This window comes from Pinus tabuliformis, chromosome 3_2 (assembly GCF_031772625.1).
Source record: "Pinus tabuliformis cultivar Carrire ecotype Pingquan chromosome 3_2, CPIR1, whole genome shotgun sequence".
NCBI classification, from domain to species: Eukaryota; Viridiplantae; Streptophyta; class Pinopsida; order Pinales; family Pinaceae; genus Pinus; species Pinus tabuliformis.
In genome coordinates, this window is record NC_142302.1 from 25,828,593 (window position 1) to 25,837,750 (window position 9,158).

At 32.5% G+C, this 9,158-nt stretch overlaps 1 pseudogene; it reads left to right on the forward strand.

Moving 5' to 3' along the window:
- The first annotated feature begins 2,592 nt into the window (after window positions 1–2,592).
- LOC149179634 (universal stress protein PHOS34-like) lies at window positions 2,593–3,814 on the forward strand (annotated as a pseudogene).
- Window positions 3,815–9,158: the final 5,344 nt, after the last annotated feature.

The following is a 9,158-nucleotide window of genomic DNA, read 5'->3' on the forward strand; positions in this document are numbered from 1 at the left end:
TACTCAATTTCAAGTGTATACATTCATTGAATGTGGAATTAAATTCCTCATCCAACAAGTAACCATTATTCATACTTTTGAGAAGACCCACATTGATAAAAATTGAAGATACATTGAAAAAGCATGTTCAACACACTTTTTCAATGTATCTTCAATTTTTATCAATGCGGGTCTTCTCAAAATTATGCATAATGGGTAGTCAATAATTCCACATCCAACGAGTGTCTACACTTGAAATTTGAGTAAACCTATAAGGAGATAAGCCAAAAATTCAATTAAAAAAAGTAGTTTTCTTCTTTTCCCTCCAAAATCCATAATTATTATTTTGTTATTTTAACTATTATTTTATTATTTTTCCTTATGAGGCCACTTTTAAGCTAAAATTTCCTCTAATGTTAAACTGTATGGTCAAATTTTGAACACATTCAATACCCAAACAACTATCCTAGATAACTATCAGACACAACGAGCTTTGTCATCTCACAAATGGGAGCTTGTCCATAGGATGGTTAATTACTTAGCTACATTTTTCTTACAGTTATAGCGAGCTATGCAATTTGGTAAAATAAAGTATGTCAACATTTTTAATCATGAAAGTTCGTCAAAGATGGTCAAAGGCATTATGTTTTAAATGGAGTTCAAGTGAGATCTCGAAGATGAGGTGGTGAAGAAAGAGTGGTGTTTGCGAGATTCCAGAGTGAATGTGAGTGCTGATGAAGACCAATCAGTCATAGATTATTCTTCTTATTATAATATGTGTTTTTAATGTTTTCCATGTAAGAATTAAGGGAGGGCCTTGTAGATAATGCTTAAATGATATGTTTAGAGTTGGTTTGGGTTTCTATTGAGAGAATATCTCAACTTTCTTATCCATGTTTGGCATCTATTGGATCTCAATCCAATTATATATTTGTATCATATTTCTAAAGGAATGGAGTGAAAAAATATTTTTATGTTGTGCAGTTAAGTTTCTTTCTAAAACTTAGAGTTCGATAGTTAAAGAAATTAAACTTGGGTTGTCAAAACCATGAGAAAAACCATGCATTGTGAAAATTTGGGTTTTTGTAGATTACTTTATTTAAGTTTATGATTCTATAGTTAATATTATAATTATTAAATAGGCTCTATTAAAGAAGAATATTATGGGAAAAATCGGGAGTCCCAAAAGTTGGATATGTATAGTTTAATTTATTTAACTTTACGATTATATTGTTAAAATTATACTTATTAATTTTGCTCATTTATTTTAATAATTTTAATTATGCAAAGATTTGCACCTCTTATTTTTTATTATATGTTATTTTTTTAGTTTTATTATTATTATTATTTATTTTTATGTAATTTGAACAAGAAAAAATGTTTACAAGATAAGACATCTCTTCCATATGGGGCTAGAGAGTGCCTCTCTACACAATAATATTTTTAATTTTGCATAATGTTACTTCATCCCAATATGCTAGAAATGTTGTATTGTAATGTTTAACATTTTGACTAAGTCAAATCACATAAATAATAAAAATAAAAAATGACCAATGATATTGAATCATGATTTTCATGTGGAATATAACCTATTTAAAAAGGGAAATTAAACTAGCCTAAATCCATCTTAACTCAAGATCTACCAAGGGTTGAGAATCAAATCTCTTGAGATGCAAACCTCTTTAGAGCTCTAGCTTAGTATGGTAAAGATGTTGTAATGTTTAACATTTTGACTAGGTCAAAATAAACCCTGACAAAATAAAAAAATAAAATAAAATAAAATGATTTTTCTCATGGTATTCTTAACCCACAATTTTTCCCATAGTATTCTTCTCTAATGTTTGATGTAGTCTATTTAAAAGCTAAAGGTGTTGTAATGTCTAACGTTTTGACTAGGTCAAAATAAACCCAAACAATATAAAAAATAAAATAAAATAAATTGATTTTTTCCATAGTATTCTTAACCCATGATTTTTCCCATAGTATTCTTCCTTAATGTTTAATGTTATCTATTTAAAAGCTAAACTAACTTTAAAAAATTTAACTACACTCTGTAAAAATAAAAATTAAAAATATTCTAATAAAAATAAAAAATAAAATCTGGTTTATTATTTTCAACCTCGTATTATTGCTTTCACATGCTTAAATGTTTTGTGAAGCTTTATAATATACAACATCGATAATTGTACAAAACCACATTCAAAGAACTTGCTTCTAAAATACTTGCGAGTCATGAAAATTAGGGAATTGTGGCCCCATCTTATTTTAGGTATTTGTTAAATTTTGAGTGCTGCCCAAGTCAATGGTTTCACATGCGAGAGTTGTTTGGGGTTGGTTTTGACTTTTCAACCAAAGACTTTGTCTCTATAGTATTTTTTTATTTTAATTAATTAAAAAAAAAACACCCCACTTCCCAGAACTGAATGAACAAATACTTGCTGTCAAATTAAAATTTAAAAAACAATTAAGAAAATCCATGCTTATCTGAAACCCCACTTTGACTCATTAAAAAAGTGAATTGAGCTTTCCTCCACCTGATACGCCTCCAAATATTAATTATAAAATTGGCACTGACGCGATTGAATGTGGCAGCACTTCACATGCAAAGCTTGGGTTACCTGTACACGCTATCTATAATTTTAGGTTTTTATATATTCCTTCTCAATGCTCTAACAGGAGGAAAAATCTCGAGGGAAAGAGACTTTTGTGTGGTCGAAAATTGGGAAGAAAATTCTGAGAATCAAAGCTTCAGATCGATTTCTCTCTCTCTGATGGCTAGCAGTCTAATCATGGAGAAGAGGCACGTAGGCGTAGGCATAGATTTTTCCAAAGGCAGCGAGTACGCCCTGCAGTGGGCGCTCGCCAACCTTACCAGACATGGAGATATGGTGTTTTTAATATTCGTGAACAGTGACGTTGAATATGGAGAAGCCCAACTTTGGATGAAAGGAGGCGCCCCACTGGTTCCTCTGGAAGAGATTGGAAGATCAGGCATAATGGTGAAATATGGTGTCAGGTTCACAGCAGAAATCATTGAAGAGGTGAGATTGGTTGCGACCCAGAAGGATCTCACTGTGCATCTCAAGGTTTACTGGGGTGATGCAAGAGAAAAGCTCTGCGATGCAGAGGCTGACCTTCAACTGCACTCTGGTTGTGGGTAGTAGGGGGATGGGACCCTTGAAGAGGGCTATCATTGGAAGTGTGAGTGAGCATGTTGTGTTTCATGTGGCTTGTCCTGTTACAGTGGTCAAGACTCCCAGATAAATGAGGGGCTTTACCCTAATTCTGAACTTAGGTTGATTGTAGATTTTCAAAAATATGTAAGAATCACTGTCAGGAGGGGTTAATTGTTTGAGCTTATGTCGATTACAGATTTAAAAATATTTAAGAATTATTATCTAGAAAGGTCAATTGTGATTATCTGATTCTTAAATATTCTTATAATCTGCCATCAACATAATAAAAATATACCCTTATAGTGAAATGATTTATTTTGTCAAGACAAGTTAGGTATTTTGATCAGATCTCTCCAACAGAGTTTGGAATTGGGTGGTAAATTGGTGTATTGAGAAAAGCCAAAAAAAAAAATTGGGTGATAGAATGATAAATAATTTGTTGTACAGACCGAAGAAGAATTGACTGATAAATAATATGTAATTAGTTGTGTCCAGAGGAAGATCTCCATTATTTTGTATAGAGCATGGGGTTGTGTTGCTTAATCTTTCTGGTTGTATTCAAAGTATGGTTTTCTGTATTCTATGTTTAATAACTAACTGTTCTTCAGACTTGAATTTTGACTTTCCTTTCCTTTCTATTTTACACTTGGATTTTAACACAAAGTCATGCTGCTGAGATTTACTCTGATATTGGCCACAGTTATCCAAAATGATTTAAGGTTTTATATTTCTAATTGTAACTACTGAATACCTTCCATTTCCAACTGCAAATGCTGAAGATGGGGAGCCAATCTCCACATATCTTAATAGAGATACATATTGCCCCATTTTGGTCATTGTAATGGGGATGTAAATATTAATTCTTATGGGATTGCTTTTTGCTGGCAGGCTGTACAAGGGAGTGTTAATTACCAATTTTGTATTTCGAGATTGGTAAATTTATATATTTATATATTTATTTATTTATTTATTTATTGTTTAACATTATTGGTAGTTTAAATTTGATTGGTTATTTTATTGGAAATTTAATTATAAATGATTTAAATTATAAATTTTTATTTTTATTTTTTAAGTTATATTTAAAGATTATTTAAATTATAGATTTAAATTTTTATTTTTTAAGTTATATATATAAATACATTTTAAGTAATAAAAATCAGAATCTTGTAAACGAATGTGTACTCCAAATTTCAATAACAAAAGTTAAAAAATAACACATCTAATACATAGAGCGAAAAAATCGATTTGATAAAAACTAAACTCTTTGATAGAAATATTTATTTTGAAATACGAAATTTAGCATTTTAATTTATTATCAATAATTATTAAGTGGATAGTAGGGATTTAATTTCCAATGAATATTCTAAAATATTTATAATTATGTCAATATACATGTTCATTATAGAATAAGGCTTCTAAAATTTTAATTTCATTATCCATAATTATAAAGTGAGATTTAGTTAATTCTTATTATTTTAATAATTTTATAAGTTTGAGATGTTTGATGAAGGAAGTGTTTTGATGCTTATTATAGAATTGATGCATATTGACATTTACCAGTCATTTAATTTATATGGTTGTGCTAATAGTATTCACAAATGAAATCTTGAGATTTATCTCCAAAGTAGTTATGTCATTTTTTCCCTTTTAATTAAATAGATTAATTAAAAAAAACATATGAACATGTGTTAAATGAAATGAGTTATCGTTTTTGGGCATGTGGGATTGATGAGTCATGGTATTGTCACAAGTCCTATTTCCATATTAAGAATCACCATGGAAAAATAGGGTGAATCTCCATGGTTAAGAAATTTTGTTACATGTTTTTTAAATGCATATATGTTCAATTTATATATTAATTCTTTTTATAATTAATTTAATAAAATAATAATTTAAAATAAAGTTATGATTTAGTTAATTTTTATGATCTTTTAAATTTTGGCAATATGAGATTTACCATAAAGTAAGTGTTTTGATGTTTATCATGGATTGATACTATTGATATTTAACAACCATTTAATTTATATGATAATAATGATTAAAGTTCTATCAAGTTCTTAACAATGTGTAATTATTTGCTTATTTCAAGTTTATAAATAAAATACCCTCTAAATAAATGAATAGGAATGTGAAAACAATGAAAATGAAGCTTACATAGTATTATTACTAGCAATTGCCCCACATGTTTCAAAGGAAACGCGGTAAGGTGGTAGCAAAGGAAAGAGTAGCATAGAAGAAGGAAAGAGTAGTAGAGAAAAAATAAGTAAAATTTTTATGATTGCCATTTACCATGAACAAAATTAAGAACATGCCAATGGGTCAATTGTGAATACATAAATCCATTCTTCCACGGTACCAGTTTTCTCACCACATAGAATTCTTTATTAAAGAATGGTGTCGAGAGCTCAATTGCTCCATGAGTTTATGAGGCATATACCAAAACAAACTATATTGAAATGTGAGACAGCTCAGAGATCCAAGCTTTACCCAACCATAAACTCATCTTCCATCAACATGTGCAGTAGGAATTAGTGCCACTTATTCATATAGATGAGCTACAATTGACCCATCTGACCCACCACTGATCATTCTTTTGCCTTGGAACTTTCCATCTCCCTAACAATCAATATAGTTGATCAATTCATCTGATAGTAAACTATGGAAATGATTACTAGAGGACCAACATGGATGTACACAAAATCCAAACTTCGGCCAGGAGAGAGAGACTTCAACCATTTAGGAAATAAATACAAGTTGTGGGAAATTTTAAGGATGAAATTTTATCTTAAAGTTTAGAGACGTTGAAGAATCTTACTAGTCTCTAATAGACAAATAATAAATGTTTGATGATATTTTCTAAAAGTATCTAGATTTATAATTATTTTGTATCAGTCTATATAAGATCTTGCCGATTGTTAAGGTAAAATAATTTTATACTATAAAACTTAGGCGAATCTTTTTTAGAAAAGATGGAAATTAGCGAATACTCTTTTGAGAAAAAGTATGGAAAATTAGCCCACTTGCGAATATTAACCCCTAAAATTTTCCCTAAATTTGTTTCCATTTGGTTTGGAGAGACCCCATACAAGACCATACAAATTCTAGAAAGAGAGTTGGAGAGATGTAATTGTCTTGTGGGGATATTTATTAGTGATGTACATAGCATATCTATAATGTTTTTCTTTCTATTATTCCAAGAACTTGTCTGCCTCTTCCAAATGGCCAAAATATTATTCTCTACAAAATGTGAGAAATAAATCATAATCAATATTGTCTTTTGTTGTTTGGCCAAACTTGAGTTTGTTCATTCTATGTCACACTGAAAAATTGAAGTTTTAACAACATTGTGGTAGCCAAAATTTAATCTTGGGAAATCTTACCCTGTGGGGAAGTTGCTACTAGAGAGCTCTTTTTGGGTGTAGGAGAGGGCTTTGGCTTAGGCTTTCTCTTCTGAGTTAGATCATGAGTTGGATCAGGGGATCATGAACCTGATCCAGGCTTAGGAATAACAACTAGAATAAGAAGCCATTAGAACACCACCCCTACCTTGCATGAAGAACTGATCACAAACCACATATATAAATGTCAATTGTCTGCTAAATTTATCATGGAGCCCAAACTGTCTATTTATCATCTAGAATTTTAGGCTTTCATTTATGTAAATTGATGGTAATGACAAATGAAAAGAATAAGATTGAGTTCATTAATGAGATTGAGATTTCAAATCATAATCATATTATAATGTCACATTGAAATATAGGTCATTTCATTGTTGATCCACTTGGATTCCTACATATTAAGCATCCTAATTGATTTCTTTCACAACCCATGTTGTTCCACCTAGTGTTTCTCTAAAGGAACTTCCTCCATATCTTACAAACGAATCCCAAAGATTGGAAATAAATGTGTGGCACGAGTGCCAAACAATGCTTAGCAAAACCATCTGGTAGCCCTAGCAAAAGAGCAGATTCGGGCTAAATATTGCATGTCATGGCATTTGTTGGTAATTATTTTTCGTGCATGGAAGAACTGATATAAATTATAGTGGCATGTATTTTAGGTTTTTTCTTGAATAGTTTACATGTTGTAGCCACTTGCAACATTTTTGCAATGTTTCTTAACTCATCACAAAGAGACCCTTCTAATGAGTGTTCGTGGCATCCAACTTATGACCGAATAATTTTTTAAAGGGGGGACAACAAGTTGCAAGGGTTGTTTGGTTAACACAGATCACTGGAGTCATTCATCAAACATTGTGAACCTTCATCATAGACAAAGTCCTAAATGGGAATATTTATATAAGGTATTACTTTACCATACATCAGATGCCCCGCTTCCCAATAAAATTAAGCAACATTATTGCTTACTATTAGCTATAGCACATGAGTTTCAAAGAGGCTAAAAAATTTCCTTGATGATAGGCCACTCATTCATATAAATGAGCTACAACCAACCCATCACTAATCATTCTTTTTCCTTGGAACTTTCCATCGCCCTAACAATTTGATCCAAGGGATTAATTTAGTGCTCAAAATTCAAAGTGCTCAAAAATTCTGGAAACCTATACGATTAGATAGATCTCAGCGATCTGAATCCAACATAACTTATTTCACTTAAAATCGATATCATATGCACCTGATATCGCGTTCTAATTGATTTGGCAAAGAACTAAAATTTTAAAAGTTGAATTTGCTGGTACACCTAGTTAGTAGTCCATACGATGACTGGGTAGGTGACTGTATTTATGAGGACCTATGGCTGGATGACAAGTTTCATTGTCTTATTGGCTCATGTATGGTGGTTTTTATTGGTTCATTGATTGTTGTGCTGGACCAATGAGGGAGAACCACATGGGCCAAGCGGTGGCTACCACGTGGCCTCCACTCATTTTTGTAAAATTTTGTTTTATGGCCAGAGTGGGCCTCCATGGGATTCGAATAGTAGGCCTTCAGAGTGGCAGCATGGTGCTCCACCATCGTTCCACAAGTGTTTCTTAATACCTATAGTCACAAAACACTATATAAATATTACAAAGAGCATCACTGGGGGAGGAGGTCAGGCTAAGCCCTAGGCCCTAGACACCCTAGTGCCCACGGGACTGTAGGAGGAGGGGCCAAGGGGCTAGGCCTTAGCCTGGCCCATAGCCATAGCCTGCAACACTAAATGCAGTCGGAGCCCAGTGCTCAAGTTTGTGGCGGTAAACTTTAAGGGGCCAACCCCAAGGCACCTGATAACAATAGAACTGAGAGTGCATGGAGTAAGGGGGCCAAACCCTAGGGGACCATCCCCAGGTCACCAGGACCCAATATGACTAAGGGCATGGCAAACCAAAGGGGTGCGGAGTTAGGCCCTGGAATCTCGGCCCCTAATGCAGTCACATGCGCCAATGTAATCGAAATTTTTGGAATTGGGGGCTTAATGGGCAGATTAATAGTCCTACAATTTCACCCATCAGGCGAGATTATAGGGCATATTTGTGCACTAGTTCTGGGTTTGGGGTGCTCTAACCAAATTTGGGTCGAATTTTGGGATGACTAGCCATAGAATTTGGGAAAAACTTGTAACAAGCATAACTTTCTCAATTTTTGGCCAAATAGAGTGCATAAAGAACCCAGATGGGGATTTTTGATAGTGATGAATCCATTGGAGACATCATTTTTTCTGTTTGAGCAATGTAAAAGCATGTAAACACACTTTTGAGCACTTAATGAAAGAGGCTCTACATTGGAAGCTGGATTAGGAGATGTAGCCCAGGAGAGGGGTGAAATCCTTTATCATGTTTTGTGTTATGTGTTTTAGATATGCTTATTTTGTCTCTGTTTTTTTAATTGTGGTTAAATTCACTTGTTTTATGTGTTTAGTGAATTGATCCTCTACCCAAAACACATATAATTTTCACTTGCAAATTGTTAAAAATCTTCAAGTTTACATATTCATATCATTTTGGTATTAGAGCATCACGTTATTATGAAGGTTTGATTTGTTTGCAAGTATTTTTATGAC